The 25,424-nt window shown below is 41.0% G+C and overlaps 1 protein-coding gene across 2 annotated transcripts in view; it reads right to left on the bottom strand.

Moving 5' to 3' along the window:
• gse1b (Gse1 coiled-coil protein b) overlaps positions 1-25,424 on the bottom strand; it is a 184,130-nt gene that overhangs the window by 132,166 nt on the left and 26,540 nt on the right. The window contains exon 1 of one of the 2 annotated variants that reach the window (XM_032560143.1): positions 209-286. The exons of the other annotated variant lie outside the window; for it this stretch is intronic. The gene's annotated coding sequence lies outside the window, so the exon portion shown is untranslated. Of the gene's footprint in view, positions 1-208; positions 287-25,424 lie in introns of those variants that run through there. 2 annotated transcript variants of the gene reach the window in all.

Here is a 25,424-nt window from a genome sequence, read left to right as displayed (position 1 = left end):
GACACAAAAAAACCCACAAGTATTTCGGCTGTTGGCCTGTATGTAAATTCACCAACCGGTCATGAGATTTTTTTTTTTTTTCTATTCTGTCTCAACGGCCTCTTTCAGACCTCCCCACCTGCCCTCTCTTCAAGCCCAGACAGCTGCTTTACAGAAGCACCAGCAGTTAAAAAGCATTTAAAGAGACCTCACTTAACAGTAAACTCACCCTTTGTACAAGGTAATGATCCACTTCTCCCACGCACTGTAATTGCTGTGCCACACAGTTATTGGGTTCTTGTGTGACTAAGAGTTACCAGGAAGACAGTGACAGGGTGTACTCCCTCTTTCACTTTATTGAATTTTATTGTTTATCTTCCTCACCTGACAAGTTGGGTGTGCCTCTTTGGTTTACATCCTCATGTGTGAAAATAAAACAAAAAAACTTTCAATCAAATAGTCATGTCTGAGCCAGGGGATTAGCTATACTCTAAGAAAAATACACAAAAAAACTGATTACAAGTTTCCTTCTGCTCTTTCAACCACTTCTTTTTCTTTTCTTTATGAACAGAAGTGCCAAATGAGTGACTTAAATTCTAAGGGTAACGATACAAAAGTGAAACTAACACGGTTTCTAAACAGCAGTTCAGGCAAAGGAGGAACTTAAACCCACAAAATGTATCCACAAATCATCATAACAGATGGTGGAGAGTAACACATTTGAGATTTGAAAGCATACACATTGCTAATGCATCATATGACTCGTAGGGATCCATACTATTTATTTATTTAGCAATGGCATAACATGTCAGCCCTGTATGGAGTTGTGACAAATGACAAAGTGACAAATATTCAGACACCAGTTGAGTACGAAAGAAAATGAGAATCACAACAGATGCTTTGCCAGCAACACAGTAGTTACTTGAGCTAAATGTTAATGTAAGCATGCTAATTAGCTAATTAGCAGGTGATTCTGCACACAGGCATCTATTAAGAGAATTCATAGAAACTCCCTCAATTTTTTCAGCTTTAACACATTTGCACAAGGAATTAACTAAACACGCTGTAGTTCAGTAAAAGATTTTAAAAAGTTTAAATTCCCCTTTCTCACTCTTGTATTTACAACTACATGTGGTCAATAATTCAAATTCTTTCCATCTCTTCCGAAATTTATTTACTCCATGCCTATATTAAACATGTATGTAGCAACCACTGCTTGGTGGTTGATAAAGGAAAACACACTTCTGTGTGTCACCTCAACTAACGGTCTTAAAGTCAATGATTGGACTTCAGCAGTGGATAATTTAGCAAGTTCTAAAATAATCGTTTGTTGTCCTGTTCTGTCTGAACTAAAATGCAAGATTAAGATTAAATCTTCACTTTACTGGCATAAAACCCAAAATTCTTAGGGCGTGAAGTAAAATTACTACAACTGCTTTAACAACAGTATTGGCATTGTATTAAACCACACATGGCAATACAATTTAGGAATTAATTTTAGCAGCTGTTCATTACAAAAGTTGAATTCTGACCTACCTAGCAGCTCAGGCTTTAGTCCCCTGGCCAACTCAACATTTGCCTGGATCTCCACTACATCAGTATGCAGCTTTGTAAATGTTTGCAAATTAAACATTTGCATTACATGCAATTAAGAACTTTAAAAAGTAAACTGGTATTAGTGTTTTTACTGTTATGCACATTCAAAAGGCTTTCAACACTTAAGATCCTCTGTTCATAACTAAGATGTGTCATGTCAGGATGTGACAAAGTTTAGTATTAGAAGGACATTAACCCCAATACGAGAATAACTACTACTTGCATCTGTATTGTTTTATCTTCTGCATAGAGTAAATAAAGTAATGCCATATTATTACATTATTAATATATTACTCCCCATTCTGATAAATGCCCTCTCTATAGACCAGAAATAGACCAGGGACATTTAAGATGCAGAGCTGGAGTCATGAGGTGAAATGAGAAAGATCTACAGAGGTACTACTAATTGAGGTTAATTCCACAGTTCAGCATTATCTTCTCTAATCGCTAAGGAGGAAGCTGGTAATGGATGATGCTGCACTACATGGAGGGAGCCTGCCAGCAGGAATTAAAAAGCGGTGTGGAGTACTGTGTGTGCCCTTAAAGGATCACCAGACATTAGCAGCTGAGTGCCGACCTTGACAGGAATATACAAACATCAAGACAGCCCGCAGGTTTCACCAGTAATATGTACGTGGTTCTGTGTTTTTTTGTTTCTTTGTTTTTGACTTCTATATTGTTTTTTTTCAGTCAAGGCACTCACAACCAACATTTCATCTGTCAGTTGCATGAAACGGCATTGACACCATCTTGCTCACACAAACTAGGTTTTAGACTCGGTGCCACCTCAGAGGAATGATGGAGCATCATTCATAAGCACATCATTCAAAACGGCACCTTGAGAGAATTACTTTTTCTCCTCTGATCTCTCTGACCTAAAGCTTTCAGGTCCACGCCGGTCAATACTTCCATGGCACCTGCAGGTCAGCACCTGCCAGATTCATTAAGGAGGAGGCCAGGATCAAGCACTACATCAATAAGAAGTGGTGGGGATGAACATCTATGCGTGTGTATCTGCTTTTACAACATGATGTAACATAGTCTTAGGGGTACACTTCCTGTTTGCATGGGGGCCATGTTATAGCTTCTACTCTGTGTGTATGTGTGAATGTGTCACCAGGGAGCAGTGCCATCCATAAACACTGCTGACAGGCCAGACAGGAAATACACTTGAGGATGTCGATAAGTTAGTCAGCAGGAGTGAGGAGAGATCAATACGACCCCGGCATGATGTCACTGCCTGAAGATGAGATCACCTAAAGATCTACGTTTGAAGACTTTTGATTCACCGTATTTTCACATGGTGTTCAATATTTTTGTTTTATGGGAAAAGGTAAGAGCAGAAATTGTAAAACTCTTGATGGAAATCTCCTTTTGTATCGTCATAATCAACCAGGAAATACGTGTTTAGAAACTGTTTTTGAGCTAATACCTCACTCTACAATATTTTTTGTTTTTGAATACATTGAGTATGTTGGTTTATTATTGTCAGTTTCCAACATTTTTTATGCTTTTGTTTTGCAAATGTCTTGCTGTCTACTGTTTGGTTTTAATGTAAAACATTCTACTCTTCACTTTGCTGGTATTGCCATGTATTCCACTTATGCATTGCATCACTTGATGTTTGTGAGCACTAAAGCAGATGTTTATTTATGAGAATGTGCAAGAAGTTTTAAGGGATTAGAAGTTTGGCAGAACTGTGAACAACAACCAGCAAACAAAAGTTCTCCCTTTGGCTTTCTAAAAAATAAGGACATGAGACTTATTTTTACCCACAGGGAATGGATGCCTTATATCCCAGTGCTCTTCTTTCATGGCGTTGGCCGCGACTGCCTGTGTGCGTGCATGCTCTGGTCGATAGGTGTTTGTGTGTGTTCTCGGCTCTGCTGACATTTCCTCAAACGTGGCTGACATTTCCAGGGGATTTGAAGATTTGATCCCGTCTGTGTTTGAAGAGCTGTGAGCTGCCCTCCTCGCAGCACCGAGGAGAATAGTGGAGCAGAGCCAGCAGCATGGCCCTGCCTTCAGGGCCCTGGTCCCCGCTGCATTTGGAGCAACCCTTCCCCATTCAGCCATGGAGCGATCGGGAGAAGACCTGCACTCCACACTGCCAGCCTCTTAGAGATGATGGGTTCACTGCTTGGTCTCTAACTTAGTCTTGTCATTTTCCCCTGAGCCGCGGAGTGTTTCGCTTCTTCTCAACTGAGGCAGAAAAGCTATCACCAAAAGATACGAGTGAAGAAAGTGGAGAGATAGTTGCCAAGAAGGGAAGCAAGAGTGTGTGAGAAGGAAGGGGAGTGATCTGCTTCTCATGCTACAGGCTGGTTAGTGGAGCGAACTGACACATACTGACATCTCTCTCGCAAAGACACTGAGTTAAAAAAGAGCTTTGCTACTCTTTGTCCCTTTCTCTTTACTTTTTACTCGTTAAGCTGTCCCACTACTACCCTCCTCCTTTCTCTGCCTACCCCAAGGCTCCTGTGTCTTGTTTTTTTCTGCCTGGATGAACCATACAGCAGTCCTGTCCTAACCTGGAACTCAAATTACACCACCAACACAAGCACACACATACTCTATGTGCACACTCACAACAAAGGCAGAGGTCCCTACAATAGCTCAGAGGAGGCCCAGGGGCCAAACACAGGTCACATTTGGGTCAGTCAAGGGCAGACGCACAGGAAGCCCCACAGAAGCAATCTTTCCACTGAGGCTGATCCGGGGTTTGCTGGATGGATACACTTTGACACATACAAACTCAACAAACCTAAAGAGTGTACAAGAATACAATTTATTTTTTGTATTATTCTATCAACTGTCTTTAGGCTGATAAAATTTAAATATTGGCTGAACCTTTTAAAATTTCTAATATTTATGAAGAAAGACAACTTGGCCTGCATGCCCAGTTACAGATACTAGAACCCTCAAAGCTAAAAAGTATAAAAGTATAGTAAATAATCAAAATTCACTTTATCGCTCAATAAGCCTCTCCTCTGTAAGACAAGAACTGATCCACTGTGGATTATACAGTATGACCATATTTCAAGAGAACTCCATAAATGATGGTGGACATGACCTTGGAGCACACCATAATCAGCCTCAGCTCCATGTCTAAAGTAATACGTTAGAGAGCATTATAATTGCTAATAGGTTTCAGAATGACTCAGCAGACCCTTATACACTGTAGGTGGTGTACACAAGCTAAAGTAAATCCCCCTAGCAGTGCAGGATGCTAGAGGTCAGCGGATCAGCCAAAGCGAAAGCTGATGCAACTAACCCCTGGATATTATTCCGGCCTTCGGTTGCCGGGGATGTCGTCGATAAAACAAACATGTGTATCCTGAAGGACTGGGCTCAAAGGATACGAAGTACTAAATCTGAAGTGTCATTGTGAACATTTTGTCACTCATTGGGTTTGTTTTGCCCTGGGAACAGGATGTAAGGACACGAGTGACCCAACAAAGATACGATACTTTATTGACCCCTGAAGGTTTTTGTGTGTCCTCCTTCAAGGCAGGTTATTGTCACACAGACCAGGAAGAGGGAGACATTACAACTGCATGCATACAAAACATTATTGCACTGACAGTTACGTATACACCTCACTCTGTAGCAGATAATGCAAGGTTAATACATTGGATTTATTACTGGTATTGGCAAAACCTTGAGGTAAACTGCCAACTGTGAATGCAAAGAACCAGGATATGTGTCAATAAATCCAAATAAATACATATTAATTAGGAAAATGTGCCTAATTTTGCTTGGTCTCAGACAACATGCTAGCTTAAGAAAAATATGTTCTTGCTCACGCATGCACAATGAAGGAACATGCACAAAACACACACACACACAGCTGGAAACCACTAGAGGCGTGTCTTCCATCCAAGTCCACTAACAGCTTCAACAGGAAGAGGGAGAGTGCGATCGATTGGCCTCTTCCTGCTAAGCCCAGTTGTGAGAGCAGAAACAAGCAGACCGTTTTCCAGCCTGTTTCCCAACTAAATGTAAGAACACACAGCCATCCACCTAATACAAGCATCACATAAATCCCTCTTGATTTTCTGCTCCTCAGGATTTTGTGAATGTACTTTGCCGATTCAAATTTACATGCACTTTTGTTTCTTTAATGAGGAATGCTAGAAAGGTTTGAACCCTGTAAGATTACACTAACTAGAATCTGTTTAAAATTCAAACTCAGGTAACACAGTATGTTCTCTATAAAACAAAACTCTATGGACAGTTTTTCAATTTGTTTTGCACCCAAAGTATGACTACTTGTATTTTTCCTCAATGCTTTTCTTCAATTGTTACTTGTATTCTGTACAAGTGAAGCTAAAACCTTGTGACACTAGAAACATATTCAGATAATTTGCCAAAAAATGATGAATGAATAGAACCAAAGCAGACTGAAATGGACAAATTTGATTTTCTTAAGTACCAATAATAAATCCTGCCAGGAATTGCTAAACTGTTGCATCATCTGCCAAAACTGCCAAGAAAGATCAACAAGCAGACAGGTTTAAGGCCCATTCATGCTAAACGGTAAGTACATAGATGCAATACCAACTAAAAAAAAAAAAAACAATACCACTGGGGCGCAGTATAGCTCACATGCCATTAGTGAAAGAAACAAAGAGTACGATTTTCTTTTGTTATTAATATTGTACAGTTGTTGAAAAGGTCACTTACATCAGAATATTTGTTTTAAGTACATATTTCTACCTCGTAGCCATCTCGGTGTTGTTGAAATTATTGAATTAATTGCGAAACAGAGCCTTCTGAATTCAAGCAACAAGGTGGACTAGCCAGTGATCATGTAATTGAAAAAAAGACAAAGACGGAGGGCAGAGCCATCAAAATGAAAACACCTGTCACACACAACTAAAGCAAACAAAAATAATTCTCAGATTAAAAATCCTTAACATGATCTAAATCTTCCAACCTGTTCTTTGACTATATTAGTTGCAGCTTTTAACAGTTCATGTTAACAGAGGGTTTTATTTTATTATCTGGGTTTTAAGTTATTATGACAGACAAACCAGCTTTAGGAGATTTACAATAGCCCAACATGTTGCAAAACGCTGCAGCATTTTATTACACAATGAAATAGATTCACAAATCTATTGTGAACATAGTCAGTAAACACAAGAAAACAAACACTCTAAGCTAAAACAGCATTCCGTAAATATGTAGATCCGACTCAACACTCCTAATAATTTAGGAGTGTTGAGTCCTACATTCAACATTACATTAAACGCTGCCCTGTGTTTATTTTACGCAGGGCAGCGTTTATTTTAAAACACTCCCCTGCCCTTGAAATGGTTAGCATCATTACAATATCAGTTTTGCAGCAGGAAATATTTTGCCAATTTAGTTTCCTGCAAACTGCAGACAATACTTGTCTGCAATTCTGATGCGTTAAGAGATGCTAAATATAACCATATCACAGCGGAGGTTCAATATTTTCCATATATATGACTAACTGAAATTTTTGCATGCAAACTTTATTTACTAGGACCTGGAAGGTTGGAATACCTGGTGTCAGCCAAAACCAATGTTGTATTCATATATCTGTTTTCAGGCCTCAGGAAAAGATATACAGTGGGTAATATATACAGCAGAGCACAGCAAAAACAAGTCTAGTCTCAAGAGGGGGAAAGAAAGTAGGATCCAGGGAGAACAAGACAGAGAGAAAAAGAAATTAGGAGGGAGGGAAAGAACACACAGAGCTGTTTTCTGATGGGTGGGTAAAGTGTGTCCAGGGGGCAGATGAGTGAGCACGCACAACACAGAGTCTGTCATTAGTTCCAGCTTTCTGCAGACACAACAATCTCTGTATGTGTGTGTGAAAGGAGAAGACAGAGTGACGAAGCATGCAGGTGCTTCTCTTGGCACATGTGAATGTTTTGTGCATATTTCTGGAGTTTAAGACATTGATAGAACCCTTTGTTGTTGTGCTGGTCGTCTCTGATATACAGCTCCTCCAGGATCGCAATCTGTCCTCCCTCTGCCTCCTTGCCTAACTGTGTGTGGGTAATTATTTGCGAGGTAAAGAATCCCCGATCTCCTCTTTCCATCCCCCTCCCCTCCCTTCACTCCCTTCTCTGTGTCTTTTGCCACACACGCTGCCTCCTGTCCACCAGCTGCCCCCTTTTTTACAGCAGTTCATCAGAGCTATGATTAGCGACTAGAGGAATCTTGTGTTACTACGGCCGACTCCTCACCCCAGCCCTGACCTTTCACCTCCAGATAGCCCCCCTGTTGCCGCAGCTGTTTTTTACACTGGGATGATGGACTCTATTAGGCCTGACGCCTCCATCTACTCACATGGGACTGCTGAGGAATTCACACATAAATACGCATGAACAGACACATGCATGCAAAGATGCAAAAGCACAATTCAGAATAAGTGGATACACACACACCAAAAAAAAAAAACAAAAAACAACGGGCTTTGGACATGTTAATGCATGAGGGCAGTCCTTTTATGAGATTACACAGTCATTACAGAGGAAGGGTCATGGGGGGCACCTGTGGCTCCAGAGTCCATCAGAAGCCTCTGTGTGAATTTGTGTGCAAAAACTCTGACAGCATAAAAGCGTACTGTAGAAAACTAAAGAATGAGCAGACCTGGAGAAATTTTACACAGCCAATACTTCAACCATTCAGCGGGGCACTGTGCATATGTTCTGTATGCAATAAGACTCCTTTTGTATGAGTGTGTGTCCCTGCATGTGTGTGGGGGCCCTAGGCCGCCTCTGACAGCTCCATGGTAGCCATCTGCTGGCAGTCACACCAGGAGAAAGCAACCACAGCCACACAATGGAGAGCAATGACAGGCCAGGATTTGAGGGTAGTTTTGCAGGAGTGCGAGCGCGCGTGTGTGTGTGTGTGTGTGTGTGTGTACGTTTTCTCTTCAAGGATCCAAATGAGCCCCTCTCTATGAGCATGTGCAGAGGGGCGTGGCTGTTGTTGATAGGCTGTCTCTGTTACCAGGCGATAGATTAACAAGCCCAAATGGCCATCTGAGGAGGATAGATAGCATGGACAGCATGGACCAGTACGGGCACGCTTACTTTCCTCCCCTCTTAATGCATTTGCATGTCCTGGGTTGATATAGTTATCCACATGTGCTTTCTTTAGTTCCCAATTGATCTTTAATTTGAAAAATAAAAACAAAATGTTAGGATTTATGTTTTGCTATGCTTTTTTTTGTGCACAAACACAGACTTGCATGTCGTATAAAGGGGATGCTTTGTGTATCTGCTCAGGCATCGGTACAGTTTGCCCGACAGCTCCTCCCTGTTTGCTCCTCCCTCTGTGTGCAGGTAGGTTGTCACTGTGGATGCAGACAGATGGTCGGTGCTGGAAGGAAGCTGGCTCGCTGGATACGACACACCAGTCTGAGAGCAAGCATCATCCAGCTGGGCAGAGAGGCCTTCAGTGTTTTCTAGAAAGAACGTGCCAGGTGGCAGGGAGACGGGCTGCCGGTCTCCTGCGCACAGAGTCTTCCCGCTGCTCTTTCATAACCAAACACGGGTAAACTAAACTAAAGGCTGCTTCTGATGAACAAATGGGTTAAGGCTGCATGTCAGAAGCTGAGGGAGACTAAAAGCGAGAATGGCTGATTGTAAAAAGAATCCCTCACTCTGCTGCTCAAATTGGCCAAGCACATAGCTTGGTATGGCAGCTCTTCAAAGACAGCCCTCAGTAAGAGTCTGCTCCCAAACCTCATGCTGTTGCAGGTTCGCCTGTGTGTTTGTGACAACGAGCATGCAAGGCTTCACCCTCCTGTAGCTTTGAGTGGGTGTGGAGGGGGCCGAGAAAGGGGTGTAGGTCCGTTTGCCCCTACCGCACAAAGGCTGGCATGGCATGCCCGCTGGAGCACAAACAAGGCACACCTATTTACACAGAGCTAGGCTAAATGGCAGACATTGTCTGGTGGAGAATGCAACACTTAAGCTGCTGATTAAGGCAGAACAAAGCCCTGAGGGGGCAAGAGCGATGCACAGCGCAGGAGAGAGCCAGAAACAGGGAGGGAGGAAGAAATGAAGTGAGGCTCTGAAAAAGGGGGACACTCATTTGGTGCTGCTGTGGGAAGGTGAGCTGGAGAGGGGGAACATTTGAAAGAAATCAAGAAGAAGAAAAAGCAACAAAAAAAAAAAACAAAGTGAGAGGCCAAGAATTGGCAGAGGTGTGACTAGAGGCAGAGTCATCGAAAGTGAGAGGGAAGGAAGGTAGGTGGTAAGGATTAAAAGAAAAAAGGTAGGAAGAGGGAGAAGGCAGGGGAAGAGCAGGGAGGCAGAAGATAAAAAGACAACAGAGAGGGAGAGCTAGGCAGGGAGGTGATGAGAGAGAAGACAGGCAGGAGCTGCTGTCGAGCCATCCCCACTGATAAGGATAAAGTGATGCCACACCAGAACAGTGAGGAAGGTAGCAGGCAGATAGCACCCTCTAATGGTTGTCATGAACTAACCACATGCCCTCAATTCTGCCCCCTCTGGTCCATGTTTGCAACTACAGACAATTTTGAACTCAAGATATCCATTTTCAATAAGCTATAATATGATAGAAAAGTTCATTTATTTCAGTAACTCAATTCACTAAGAGAAACACATATAGATTAAATGCATGGACTGATGTTTCCAAGCCCTTAATTCTGTTTATTATGATGATTTTCATCATAAAAACGTGACATTTAAGTTTAGAATACTACATAGAACCAACAAAAAAGACAATATTTGATACAGGAATGTGGACCTAATGAAAACTATGACTAACACCTGCTCATAGGTTGATATTTTCAAGAGGTACTGTTAATCTGATAAAGGAGCCTAATCGCAAATCATATTCTAATATAATAAATATGGCTGTATGTTGACTGAACATTACTTTACATAGAAAACCTCAGTCCTCAAAGAATTGTGAAGCAAAGTCTATTCAAAAGTTAGTAGACAGCGCTTCAACAACCAACTGTGCATTTTATTTCGAAAGCAAGGCTACAGAGTCTAAGAGGCACAGAATCCACGCTGCTCTAAGTCCAGAGTGAAGTTTCCACGGTCAGTGAAGATTTCTGGTGCCAAGTCCTCTGCTGTTGGTGGTTCATTGTCTTTTATAAAGTCCAGAGTCCAGAAACACGTCATGCTTCCTCTTGTTCACAAGCTTTATAAAGATGCTGATTTCATTTTCCAACAGTACTTGGCACCTGCACACAGGGCTGAAAGTACCAGTTTAATGGCCGTGTATCGCTGAGCTTGATTCCCAGAAAGCTCTCCTTATCTAAAGCCAATAGAGAATCTATGAAGTATCGTCAAGGGGAAGTTGAGAGACACCAGACCAAACAATGCAGACCAGCTGAAGGCTCTTATTAAGGCCTAATTCATTCCTCCTAGTCCACTGTACCATTCTGTTGACCGTAAAGACATAGATTTTATCATTTCCTCCAGCCCAATTAAATTCACATGCAGCGAAGAGATTTGTGGCCACAACCACACAGCAAACACAAAAGTAAAAGCAATTCAAATTAAAAGCAGAAGAAAAATATGTAGTCATAATTTAGCAACAACAAAAAAAACATGCTCGGAATATGCCACTCTGGCTGTTGCAAATAACTACATAACATATAAAATTAAATTTTTGAATTGAAATATGGATTGTTACACCAGCAGTCTCGTATAGAAATGTCATACAAAAAAACAAACAGAAAAAAACCCTGAGTTCTGACAATGTATAATATGAGCAGGCATGTGGAGCTCAACATGGAGTCCATAGTGTGTTTTTGTGTGTTGATTTGTATGCGTACAATCAGTGGCATGTTGTTAACATATGGGGGAAAACAGACTGTGTGTGACAAGGGGTGAGGCGCTCTGTGAACGCGTGTGTATCGTAGCAACAGGACAATTGTGGTATCACAGCAGTGAGCAGCTGGCAGCTCAGGACACAAGGGCCATGATGGATTCAACATGATGTGCATGAGTGTGTGTCTGTGAGTGTGTGTTACTTGCAACAGCTGTGCAAGGTTTAGATGCATCTCTGGGCATAAACATGCTCACATCCATCTCTGGTAAATCCAAAGCTATTTCATTCAGTCAGTTTCAAAATATTTCTTTATATATTGCTCTAAAGATTTGACGTGTAAAAATTGATTAATATCTATTAGGACGACTACTGATTAACCTCAGTGTAGATCAGCTGGGTCCAGAGCCAGTCATCCTGGAGCCCAGCTGTGCACCAGACTGTGGAAGTTCTCCATGCTGGGAAGGGGCTAGCTTCAAAACCTCAGGCCAGTCACCAGGCCCTGGCCTGGGCAGAACTCTGTCGTCATGGGCTTCAGCGACTGCCAGGTTCTGCTCCACAGAGAAGCATCAAGCTGCAGCTAATAACCACCTCCAAACCACTTTTGGAGAGCAGAGCCAAGCCACAATAAGCGTATCACACATTTCACTCACACGTCTGCAATCATTTGGCCTCGTACCATATGTCCCCATGTTCTTTTCCGTCTCTCATTTGGATGCTGCGCGGCAGGGTGAAGGAGTCAGTGAGGAGGATTCAGCAAATTATGACATCCTCTCAGGGCTAACCATGAAGTGATTAGAATGTTTACACAAACTCATCTGCAGTATTTTTCTGTGCAAACAGTGATGTAAAAGAGAAAGCACAAAAGCTCTGAAAAGCAAATGTTGCATTCCGAAAGTGTAATTAAGTATAACATCCAGGACATTAAGCAGATGGTTTTGTGTTAGTTTTATAGACATGAAGGTGCAGATGTAACATGATGACAGAAAAGAGACTTCCGAGGTTGAAACACTTTGTTTTTGTTAGATTCTGTGTAGTAACTCCCTCTGGCTCCCTGTCTCTCTTCCCCATCATTTCCAAAGCTACATCACTCCCACTCCTCCAATCTTCATTCTTGGTCTTTGTATAAAAAGACATCTTACTACCAAACACAGTGCTTATAATAAGCGTGTGTAAGTTAAATTAGATTAATTTAAGTCATATTGACTACTCAAACCATGTTCACCCTAAATCCACATTTTCCCAGTACTTTGCCCGTGGGCACATTAACACGTGATGAAGGATATAGCTCAGGTGAAACCCACAACTTTCCGATTGCAGAGAAGCAGCTTTGTTTAGTCAGAGTAAACCTAAGTAACAATGGATGCCTGAATAATTATATCTTCTTACTTCACTAAAACGGGACTTAATTTGCATCAAACATGGCATGTTAATAATAGACTAAAATAATTGTTTATTTGGTCTCTAGAAGGGAAATTCCCAGTGATCAAAACAGAAGCACAAAGGTGCACAAGTTCAAATAAAGGTATTTATAACAATCTAAAAATCTCTACAGTAAAAAAGATCATGAGTTAGAAAAACCATACAACAAAGAAATTTAAAAAGTATTTAAATGAGAACATCTAGATCCATACTCAAATAAAATGTATCTGTCCAACCTGTAACTATGATATTGTGCAAAACTGTAGCGCCACATACTTGCCAAAAACCCAAGGAGCATATTAAGCTATCACAACAGCACTTATATTAATAAGAGTGTGTTTTACTACTCACTTTGCTGCATTCATGGGCCTGTGAATAAATCGAAATGCCGTCGAAATGCCCAACATAATGCGATGTTGTGATTATTTAATACACTCCTCTAGTTTTTGGCAGGGATGTAGCATCCTACGAAATTGGCTATTTGCAAGAATGAAGAATCTGTGAGGATAAGCTGTCAAATGCAAGATTTTTATTTTTATAGCTTTATATTGCTGTTACCATGGCATACGTAGAGTTGGAGACGATGTCCAGAAGTGATGCTGGTTTGATTGACTTTGACTACCTTCTGTCAATAATCTATTTTATCAAACTGGGTCTTCTGGGTTTTAATTCAAACCACATTTCTTTATGCAAACTAATGCCCAGCACTAGGCTGAACATTTTCCAGAAACAAGAAGTTATTCTTTGTCTCCACCTCTTCGTCCACACACAAACAAAACTGGAGTTTCCTTTTTTAACTAAAAAAAACCCTTTTCAGTGTAGAGATTTCAAAAAACAATGACATAAGGGTTACCTTTACAAATGCTCACTAGAAACCACGAGCCAATATTGAACTTCAAATGTACCCAATAAGTCAGTGGCACTGAGGAAAAGGTAAAACTTTATTGCTACCTGCAAGCAAAGGACAGGTTTTGTTTTGCTTTTGAGCGTCACACAGACCATAAAGACTCACATTTTTATAAAACTTGTAAGAAAAAAAAGATGTCCTTCATATTGTATTATCCGAACACAACGCTAAAGAAACACTAAAGAAAATTCTAAGCTAGTTTTGGGGATTTGTTTGACTGTTCACATGTTTATCCAAATGGCGGCAGGGAAGAAGGGAAGTCAGTTCACAAATATATATTTACTACAACCTCAGAAGACACAAATGCTGACAGCTGGCTCTCATACACACCACGAGAGGCAGACCTCAGCCTCACCATGAAATTCCTCACCACACGCAGACACACACAGACTCCTCGAGACTTCATGCATCACTGCACCACTTCCATCTCAATCCCATCACCCCCTCCTTCACTCTCCTTCATCACCCCACTCTCCCTGTCTCTCTCTCTCTCTCTCCTGTCCTTCTCAGCTGCAGCCACCTTATCAAAGCTCTGTCTCATCCTGATCTGCCAGGGTGGACGCCATGTATGTCATGTAGGCCACATTCAGATCAACCTATTGTAGCCCCTGTGACCACATTAAAGGGATGCTTTCTCCTGATCACACCAGTCTGCTCCCTCCCCTGCTTCCTTCCCCTGCAGCCCCCGTGAGTCTGTCCACAGGCCTAAGAAGATCGATCACCTCTAACTCCTTGTACTCCTTGCTAAATCAATGGTTCTTTGTCTCATTAAGAAGTGGAAGGAGGTGCATTCTTTGTGTGTCAGCGTGGAAGGGTGCGTTTATTGCATTGGAGGCAAAAAGGGAAGGAAAAAAGGAGTTTAGTGCTTTAGAGGTGTACTGCAATATAACGGAGGTTTATTCTGGGAGACTATTAAAATGAGCAGTGATCTACTGTACTTGCAGGGAGGGTGAGAAGGTAGAAAAGGTGGGCGCGTGTTGTCTGCAAAAGAAGTGGCAGAAAAAAAGCGGTGTAAGAGTGGAAGAAATGTGTGTCTGTATGAGCTCAAGACTGTGTGTGCACTGTGTTAAGAGAAGAGAGCCAAACCTCACCACTGACTTGGCCAGGGTCTCTGGAGCCAGAGAAAAAGCCCTGAAAACCACAAACTCTCTGTCTCACACACACACACACACACACCCGCGCGCACGCACGCACGCAAGCTGAAAGTGTCTCAGTGTGTGAATACGTCATTTCAAAACATGTGCTCCTGGCCAAGAGAGCAGGGGAAGTTACTTGTGAAATAGGGATGTTAAAAACAGAGAGAAACTCCTGCAGGCAAAAAAGTAAGTAAAAAAAAAGAACAATGCAGAAATTCACTGGGAATAAATACAAACATACCCTCTTGCTCCCCTTGTGTTGGCTTCTCTCATCCCTTGCCCTCACCCACTCCATCGTATTTAAATTCCCTTCACTGTGGCTCATTATGTTTCCCAAAAGCGCCAGAGTAGGTGGTAGCATTGCTGCACTTTAAGTCAATAGCGGGACTACAGAGCCATGAAAATGAATAAGGATAGGGGCTCTTCACACAACATCAATGCATAAAAAGGCCTGGGAGTGCTCATCTACAGCGTGGCTGCTCTTGCTCCATTTATATTTCACAACGAAACTACATTAGCTGCCCCTGGATGAGCAAGCATAGAGACGACACACAGAGCTCTGTATATATGCACGCAGATATACAGGAACTCTGATGTGTGTGTATTTCACTCCTTCAGCAGAGAAAAATATGAAGAAGAAAAAAAAGAAAAAGCAAAGAAGGTGACAGCTCTGAATGCAAAACGCCACACCCTCTTCAGGATGCTGACAATGAAAAGGGCAAGCAGGCATGCTTGAGAAAAAAAGGCAGGAGAAAAAAGGGGAACATTACAAAGGTATCTCACCTCAAAGAGGTCAGTTTGTCTCCTCGGAGCAACACTTTGTGAATGCACGAGCAGCAGACATAATCAGACCCACACACCTCCGTCTGTGTCAAAGCAAGCTTGTGGTAGGGTTAAGAAGTGGTGCTAAAAGAAGGTGGATGCACTCTGCCTTTCACATGTTTGTTTTTGCCGTTTTTCCTTTTTTTTTCAGAGGGCTGAGCAGTGTGCACATGTAAGTAAATGTGTGCGGGTGTATTTGTCTGTGTGTTAGCAGGCTGAGAGACAAAAGGAGCATATGGCAGCAGCGGCAAAGGCTGTAAATTAAACATAGAGGAAGATTAGATAATGAATGTGTGCTCTGAGACACGGAGACAGAGCCGAGCCGAGGGCGGAGCAGGCCACTACAAGACCAAAGCCATGTGTGTCCTTGTGTATGTGCTGTTAACCGCATAATAAGTGAGCAGAATAACCCAAGATGTTGATGTCTAACTGATATGAAACCAGAAAAAAACAAAGATTCAGAAAATTAAACACAGAAGGACATGTAGGAGGTTTTGCACAGACTTTTACCTATGACGGAACCTCCCAAAAGATGACCTTTCAGTCCATTTAAATGATTCACACGTGATGTACAAGTTGAGCATCACGGCAGCCTCTGCTTCGCTGTAGGTAATCTGTCACTGCCTCGTTACTGACCACAGGAATTGTCTTCGTGAGATAAGAAAACAAGAAGAGATGTGGTGATGGAGGGGAAAAAAAGAGGCCCTGCATATTATAATTCCCATAATGGAAATCAGTTTGATGCAGATGAAGCTGATGTGTATCTCACTTTATATTAATGCTGAGCAGCCTGGGTGCCTCAGAGCTCAGCGGGAGCAGCTTGTTGAAAAATGGGCTTCAACTAAGATTAAACAATTACTTGAAGAAAAATTTAAGGAGCTTCAGGAAAACTTTGATCAAATGAAAGAGTATTATAATTTAAGCAAAAGGAAAAACACTGTTTTACTGTGTTATACAGATTTTACAAAAGTACTATGCATTGCAAGAGGCTTGTTTATTATCAAAATGTGTACTTGAACTTTGTTTTACTTGAGCAAGTAGAACGAAGCTCAAGCAAAACACCTGTCTACTTACTCTACTTAACACCAACCCAAACAATGCAAGCTATGGCCTGAAGAGTCACTAAACTAAGCAATCACCAAATCGTGTGCAAAAAAACCCAACATTATTTTTGATTTTTCTCATCTCAATCATCAAAATAGGAAAAAAAAATCCACTTCACTGAAATTACTTCTAAATGAAGAAATTCTATGTGCAGACACATCCCTTTGTCTGCATCCATATGCATCACCGCTGTATGCATAGACATCAAGAAGAAACTATAATCACAAACCCGGGAGGTGAGGGCGATCCGCTGGAGCCATAATGAGGGAATACTGTTGTTGTGAGGCACTCTACAGCTCTGATTACAGCCGCGGTGTACAGTTTCTGGGCTTGGAGTAAACACACGAGAGCACCACTGTTGTGGGGATTTGACAGTATGCATGCAAACACACATGCACACCCCCTCCCCCCCACATACACACACACACGCACGCAGGTGACAAAGCAACACAGCCGGAACATGAACAACACGATGCTGTCAAGTGTGTAAGCTTAGTAGGCTGCAGCCCAACACTCACTACTTTCCCCGCTTACCTTCTGTCTGCCTTAAAAGACAAAGCATGGCCCTGCTGCCCTCAGCTCATTAGCAGTGGCAGAAAAGGAGGTAAACAGCCTATATGCAAACATATTTACATGATGCTTTGGTCTTTTATGTTTGACATCCTTTGGATCTTTGTGTAGATTTGCATTCGGCAGTAGGGAAAAGAGGGTAATCCAAATGCTTATATTAAAAAAAAAACAAAAAACAGATTGAAAATAAAATAAGGAAATTATTCAGTACTAAACTAGTTACTCCAAAACCAGCAATGCTAAAATACTGATGCAATTAAATATGTTGTTGAACTGCAGTATGGGTTCCTTTTAGTGCCAGTCAGGGCCTTTAGAGCGATCTGACTGCCACGGGGGATTACTCCAATTCTCCTCTCAATCTCATCACTAAACACGCTATAAGAAAGCGACTACATCGTGTGTGAGAGTGTTTGTGTGCGGTGCTGCACGAGTTTACAAAGCCTATGTGTTAATATGTGCACGCATATACACTCAGGGGTGATATTAGTTAATCATAGCCTTCACTCAGCATAAATAAAGACCAATTACTGCGCTTCCCTATGGGCCCTTCACTATTAGCACACTAAAGACCCCAAAGAGTGCTGCTCCACAGCTAATACAGCTTTAGTGCAGGAGTCAGTCAGCTGAATCACAATGATAAGAAGTAGACAAGGACAACACTTGCGGTATTCTAAGTGTCATAACAAAAATGCTTTGAATATTAAAGTGCAAGTAAATGTCGCTACAATTTATTGGTCTAGCACAACTAAAACGTTTTCTTTGAAGGACAATTAAAGAGATTTCACTTTATAATAAAGTCTTAATCTGATGCCTGCAACAATGTGCATGCATGACATTACACTTGTAAATAGTCCTTTCATTTTTTCTTTCAGCCCTTGCCCTGATAGTATGAAGTCATCCTGTCAGCTGGATGAAAACTTCTCTAAAAAAAAGTCAGGATAATGTACTATTGTAGACATTGAATAACATTTTCTAACATATTCTAATTAAAAAAATTCAAACATCAATAAATGATATATTTGAAAACAAATTTTCAAATTGCACATTTTCTTGACAGCAGTATTTGTGGGTCTTTGTGACAGTCAGTCAAAGACCAACAACCAATGGCCAAAAAAAAAAGCACTGAGCGAGAGCCAGTCTGATACGGGGCATATGGGCAGTTGACCGGTCCGGCATTAAACGGGTGGCTCATAAGAACTAGATTAAAAAAATAGGACCAATCTGTCTCATCTGTGTAGAACTGCACCACATTTTCTCGCACCTCAGATTTGAGATCATTTCCTGCACTCTGACTGGGCGGTGACAGCACTGTGAGACTAAATATCATGATAAACTTATGTGTCCATATAGCCCATCACTAGCACAAACTGCGTTCGAGAAGACAGAGTGGTATGAATTTTCCAACAACATAGTGGGGAACAGGATTTATAAAGATATTCAGCAACAGACTTTACAATCCAAAACATTATTGTGTTACACTTACATGCTTAAGCTAGAAAATCATGCGAAAAACATATTTATTAGTAGCACTATGAACATGCGGATGTCATTCTTGCTTAATGCTCCTTAGCATGCCAGCATCAAATTCTTTCAGCAGAAAGAGACAAACGATTAGCTAATAGCATTTACCACAAGCTGGGTCCCTGTTTTCCAGCATGCTCTGTATAATTTGCATTAAAAACAAATGACATGGGCTAGCCCAGAGGACCCTACATTACGACACACCCTAAGCAAAACCTGCTCTTTAGCTTCCGCTACTCATCTGTTGCACATTCAGCTGCCAGCTTTTGTAATGTGATATTCGAGTTAAACAAATATAAACACAGGTAACCAAACACTGGAACGCACCCGCCACATCCCTTCTAGTCCTATACGTTCAGTGGGTGTCTTCTACGTCCGTCAACATTGCTGCTGCAATCACACGCTTCACAGCTCATGCACGAAAAACAAAGCATACACACATATACAGTGAATCCTCGCTGGCAGCCACTCATCACTGGAGAGGCCAACCTAATTTGGAGGACAGGCTCCTCTTTGCCTGCTGGGGAGGCAGCAGGGATTATGAGCCTTTATACACACTAATCTAGTTTAGCCACCCTGGGAGTGGGAATGTGTTTATGTATATGACTGGGATGTGAGTGAGTGTGAAAGAGAACGGAAGGATATAGAGTAGAGAAAGAGAAATGGGTAAAAAACAGAAATATAGATTAATGGAGTGCATGGTAACCGAGTGTTGTTTTTTTTTATTAATTTGAAAATGATGAGCAGCAGTTTGTATCTGTGTGTGTTCTTGCTTGTCTAAACACAGTCTGTGCAAGCAGAGATATGAAGGCTCAAAAACTGGTGGCAATGTGGCTGAGCTGCTTGTCCTCCAGTGACTGCTGGAAAAGAAAACACACACACACACACACCCACACACACAAAGCACACATAAACAAACAGTTGTGTTAGTGGTACACAAGCAAGCACAACCCCTACTGGCATAATCCAACGAACAGCAGTGTTTGATGTTGATGCTCGTGTGAGAGAAAGATATTTGGGGCTGCAGGAGTCTGTGTTAAATTGAGGCCTGTGAGGTCAGAGGTCAAACCTGCTGCAGGCAAACATCTGCAGTCCCAGGTGCTGCCTGAGTTGAACTGACAGCTGGTTTGAACATGTGCATGCTCGTGTTGACATAGAGGCACAATGCTGACCGGACAGTTTCCAAACCTGCCTGGTATGTGTTAGCTCACTGTTTAAGAGGTATCTAAACAGAGCCGTTTGTATTTTCCTTTACTGGCAGCGCCTCTGTATATGCAAGCGTGTTACATGAATTATCGAAAAGCATCAATGCATTCCAGAGTTCAAAACACAGGATACAGATCTCATGGCCAAACCCGAGCTGAGACAACTCTGGGGAAAGATGAATGGATTGGGTGAAAGAGGAATTGAGAGTTGGTAGAAAGCGAGGACCACAGATTCTACAAGCTACATGTCTGCGTGTGTCAGTGTGTGTGTGTGCACTGCTTTGAGTAATTACAGACTTGCCTGGTGTGTGGAGCCGAAAGTCTACCACAACAGAGCCTGAATGATGACACCATACACCGCATGCATCTATGTAAAAACATACATCCACACACACAAGCACACCACACCAATTATCATACAAAGCGTTTAAACAGCCGCTCTTTGTGCCCGCTCTTAAAACCACACATATTGTACTTTCTGTGCACACTTTTTAAGTAGTTCAGAATGACTCAAGCTGTTGCACAAGTAGGCTCATTTGGAAACACGTAAATGGATATGCAAACATAAATAGAGACAGAAAAGCCTTTGGGTGTAATTCATATAAAATCTGCTTGAAAAAGTACCTGGACCCACTCCCTTATTGCACACCGTCTGTCTCTAATTTTATTTTATTAAGAGGAGATCCAGATCTCCTTATTTGCATCCAGATTATTCCTCTACTGAATGGAGCATTGCCACCATCTGGTGGTTAATAATGTAATTACAAACTCTAAAAGATGTTCTCTGTCTGACAAAAACCGTTAGATTTCTTAGACAAATTATAACAGCAATGTTATTGCAAAATCATTTTGTAATAAAAGCATAAGCAGGAATACATAATATATAGGAATAGGAATATTTTGTCTTCAAGTAAGACAAGACAGGCAGAAGGAAATCAAGTGGAGAATATTTCCAGACAGTGGTCATTTGGAACAAATCAAACAATAATGGCTGACGCCGGTTTTTTTTTAATGTCTGGAATCCATCACAAAATCCCAAATCTGTTCTCTAGCTAGATATTTGTCATTCACGTGGCACCTCTGGACAGAATGTACAGCAACCAGCATAGAAACAGAAAAAAGGAGAGATGAAAGTACAGATGGAAGAAGAAATAAAGAAATAGTAGTAGCTTTATCGAACATCAGTATCAAAATATGAAACACACTGCCCTAACCAAATGCACTAGGGAACGACCTGGGTGTTACTCGTCAAAATGTATTGATTTTAAAGCTGCTGATTTTCTGTCATTTCTTAATGAAGCATTTTGGCGCATAAATACAGACTTGTCTTGCAAAAGTTTTGCTACCATTAAAAACATTTTTTCATTTCAATGTGTTTCATTGGGGTTTCACATGATAAATCAACATAAGAGTTATGTATCACTGTGAAGTCGATGGAAAAAGACATCAGGTCTATATGAATTTTGATAAACAAAAAATTGTTTTATGCATTTGTATGTAGTTGCCTTGAGTCAATCATTTGTAGAAACACCTTTCTCTGCACAGCAGCGAGTGTTTTTAGGTATGTGTACACCAGCTTTTGCACATCAAGAAACTGAAATTTCTGCACATTTTTCTTTGCAAAATATCTCAAGCAGCCAAGATGGTTAGCATCTCTGAGTGACAATTTCAAGTCCTACAACAAACACTTTACGTGATTTAGGAAAGGCTTTGATTGGGTCAGTCTAACTTATGAATATGCTGTGATCTGACTCGTTCTCTTATAGCTCTGCATGTCTGATTAGGGTCATTGTTCTGCTGGAGAGTGAAGCTAGTCTTGAGTCTTCTGCAGCCTGTAACAGATTTTCTTCATCTTGTATTTATAGAGCCATTTGTCTTCAACACTAACCAACTTCCCTATCCCTGCTGCAGAGAGGCAGGACACTTGCCTCTAATGTGGTAAGATATTTTTTGTGCAAGATTTCATTCATGGAAATCAGGGTACAAAATTACCAAATAGAAATATGCACCACCCTTTTTCGTGAAAAAAAAAAAATTATGTATCGTTTCACAAAAATATACACTTGTTTGTGTTGGTTCAATACATAAAAACAAATTAACCCAATGACGTTACATTGCAATTTTTATTTTCTTATTGTCGACAATCAAGTGATTGTTAATCTGTTAGTAGGATTGAGACTCAGTTAACTGCAGAAAAGCAGTTATGTGCAAATGTCTTGAATCATCACTGTTATTCTGATTTCCAAGGGGAAGCCTGTATAAAGACTTTCTTGTAATGTTGTCAATTAATCTTGTGGGATATTTTCTAAGTTAATCAGATCTTTAAAAGTTGTGTTACATTTTCATTCAATAAATAAATTAGCATTAATTGGGTCTTCAAAACAAGTGCATTTGCCTTTTTACCACCTCTTTATTTCTTTGAGTCAGCAACACAGATCTTCATTCTGGTTTACCAAAATATTACACCAGTTCTCTGATTTGATCCATGAGGAAATTTTCCTAGTTTGCATGTCAATATATTATTAGCTATTATTAGTCATTAAATTGTTGTATACAAACAAAAAGACTGAACAGCCAACCAAAAAAGAAAAGAAAAACAAACAGAAAAACTAATTATTACAGCGTTTCTAAGAGGATTTGTGATCAGAAGTAAAAGACGGGAAAATCCATACAAGTCAACTCCAAAGTTGTTAAGGTAGAACATCTGTGAAAAAGAGAGAGGGGTGAGGAGGAGGGAAAGAGGAAGGTCAGGGTTAAACAGAGAGAGAAACAGAGAGAGGAGAGGAAGGAAAGGGGAAAAGAGCAGATCAAGGCATGAGAGCTTTGTGCTCCCTCTCTTGGCAACACTGCAGCTGTGTGTGTATGTGTGTGTGCCATTGTCTGTGTGCGGGCACGCTCTCTCTCTCACACACACCCACCCCCGCACGCCCACACACACACAAAAGCTTGTGATTCTGGCAGACCCAGACTAGGCATTAAAATTATTGGTGCCGCCAGCGTGCCGCGGCCCCTGCTGAAAAGGAGGGAGGTGAGCAGGGAGGGCAGAGGGAGGAGGGAAGAAGGAGGGGGACTCACCAAGTGCTAATCAGAAACATGTGTGTGTGGCCGACGAAGCTCTGAACAGCTGTTCCCATGCTGAGGGCCTGGCCACCACACACAAACCACTTACACAAAAACACACACACACACCACACATTTCCTGTAAAGCCATACAGGTATAATTAGTTAGCAGCTAACATAATCACAAGCACTGCTTGTATATATATATATATATATATATATATATATATATATATATATATATATATATATATATATATATATATATGTGTATATATATATGTGTGTGTGCGTGTGCGTGTGTGTGCGTGGGCGTGGGTGTGCATATGTAATTTAGCTAGCTCATTTTTAAGGGTGAGGGCATGTTTCCATAAGATATATGCAAAAAGAAAGGTTTAATGGAGGACTGAGACTGAAGAAGGGGGATGCAAAGATGATTAAGTGTGAGACAGTAAGAGATCCGTGGAAGTGGCATGTATTTTGCCCCCTCCACATACACACACACACACGCACACACCCCAACGGGACAACAGGAAGAGCCTGCAAGCAGAGGGAGGAAGAGCTTATATTTATTCTATCAATGGAGGGAGGAAGAGCCTTCCACATTTCAACCCATCCCATGGCAAAAACTTACACACGTACACACACAAAATCACCACACTCTAAAACAAAAAGAAGAAAAACCCATCCTTACTTTCCTGGTTTAGATAAGCTGGAGCTTTAGTATTTATTTGTTTGCAACAGCACAACGTTTGCATCACTGAACCTCTGACGAGCGTACTCCAAAGAGAGCACTTTGTTTTTCTAGCGCTGTGTAACAAGGCAGAACTGTGATGTGCCCTTTCAAAAACGATCCCTTTGTAGTGTGCGGGGAAGTGGAGGAATGTCAGGAATCTACCCAGAGGACGCAGAGTCTGTCCGGTCAACCATCTTTATATAACCCAACAGATGCTAGTCTAACCGAAAGATAACATGACTGAGGAGCTAACCTGAGGAATAAGTTATCTAGCTAGTTTTGTATTCTTCTAGACCTGTTCATCTCTTGCTATGTGGTCATTGATATCTTTATGTGATAACCTTACATACAAAAGCTATGTGCCTTCACCCTGAGTTTAGTAGGACATACTTAGAGTGCGGACCTTGAGAGGGATCTTCGAAAATACTGTTTTTCTGTCTGAGGATGGTCTGTTCAAACAGTCCTTAGGTAGACAGAGGAGCTGTCGTTTCTTCCCTGCTTTGGATTTTACAGTTAAGTTACTAAACTTAATAGGTCACATTTTTCAATTCTGTGTTTGCTAATCTCATTAGATTTTCCTCCCATATTTCAGGGAAAAAAACCATGAAATGAAATACTCTAAGAGTGTGCTCAAATTGTCAGTTATTTCTTTGCTTTATTAAGGAAATAAGGCTGCTTTCACTTTCAGACTCAAGAACTCAGCATGCTCATGTGAGTTATGACAAAGTGGTTCAGTCTGTGTATATTTCTGATTTAATCTTTCTATGGTTGGTCATAACGCTTTAATTTAAACATTCCTGTTTGTAACTTTGCTTCACTCACTGCCCCAGGTTTGTTTGCGGTAGCATTACGTTGCAGTTTACATCAATGTATGTGTTTTAGCAAAAGTTAACACTTCTGGACCATTGGATGAATATGAATGTTTCTTTTGTTTCAAGGTACATTCCTGATAAATTATTTATTTTTCACTCACCATTGTTTTTCCCTGTTAGATGTTAAAGCCTGAGAAGGTGTATGGGAGGGGCCGGCCCAGCATTTCCTGTTTAAATCTGTATGATGATGTCACTGATTGCATCACCGGGTTCTACCAAATGGAGGGTTTTTTTTTTTAATATTGCTTTTTCTTTTTACAGTAACCTTTTGAGTTACCCTGTATTAAATGTTTTATTTGGCAAAACCCTTTAGTTATGTAGATGAGTTTGTAAATTAGATTAATAATCTTATTCCTGTTTCTCTGTTTAGATGTTGTTATTTGGTTTGACCTGTTCTATTATGGTATGGTCTAATGAAGTGTCGGTTTATTGCCAGTTTTGTATAAGACCAGTTCAATTTCAGATGCTGGAGATGAATGTCAGCGCCTAAATAAAGCCAAACAATAAAATTCATGAGCAGAATCTGAAACTGGTGGCTGATGCATCTTTTTGTTTTTCACCTGTTTTAACCATTTGACTGCACTACCTCACATGAGTAAATCGGCATGGGATTAAATACTGCTGCTATTCATTTATTGCTGGAATATCTAAGTATCACTTGTGTGAATACTCTAGCAGTGGCGAACATATGTTGCACATAAG

The sequence above is a fragment of the Xiphophorus hellerii genome, chromosome 4 (assembly GCF_003331165.1).
Source record: "Xiphophorus hellerii strain 12219 chromosome 4, Xiphophorus_hellerii-4.1, whole genome shotgun sequence".
Classification (NCBI taxonomy): domain Eukaryota; kingdom Metazoa; phylum Chordata; class Actinopteri; order Cyprinodontiformes; family Poeciliidae; genus Xiphophorus; species Xiphophorus hellerii.
This window is presented reverse-complemented; position numbering and strand designations above follow the sequence as displayed.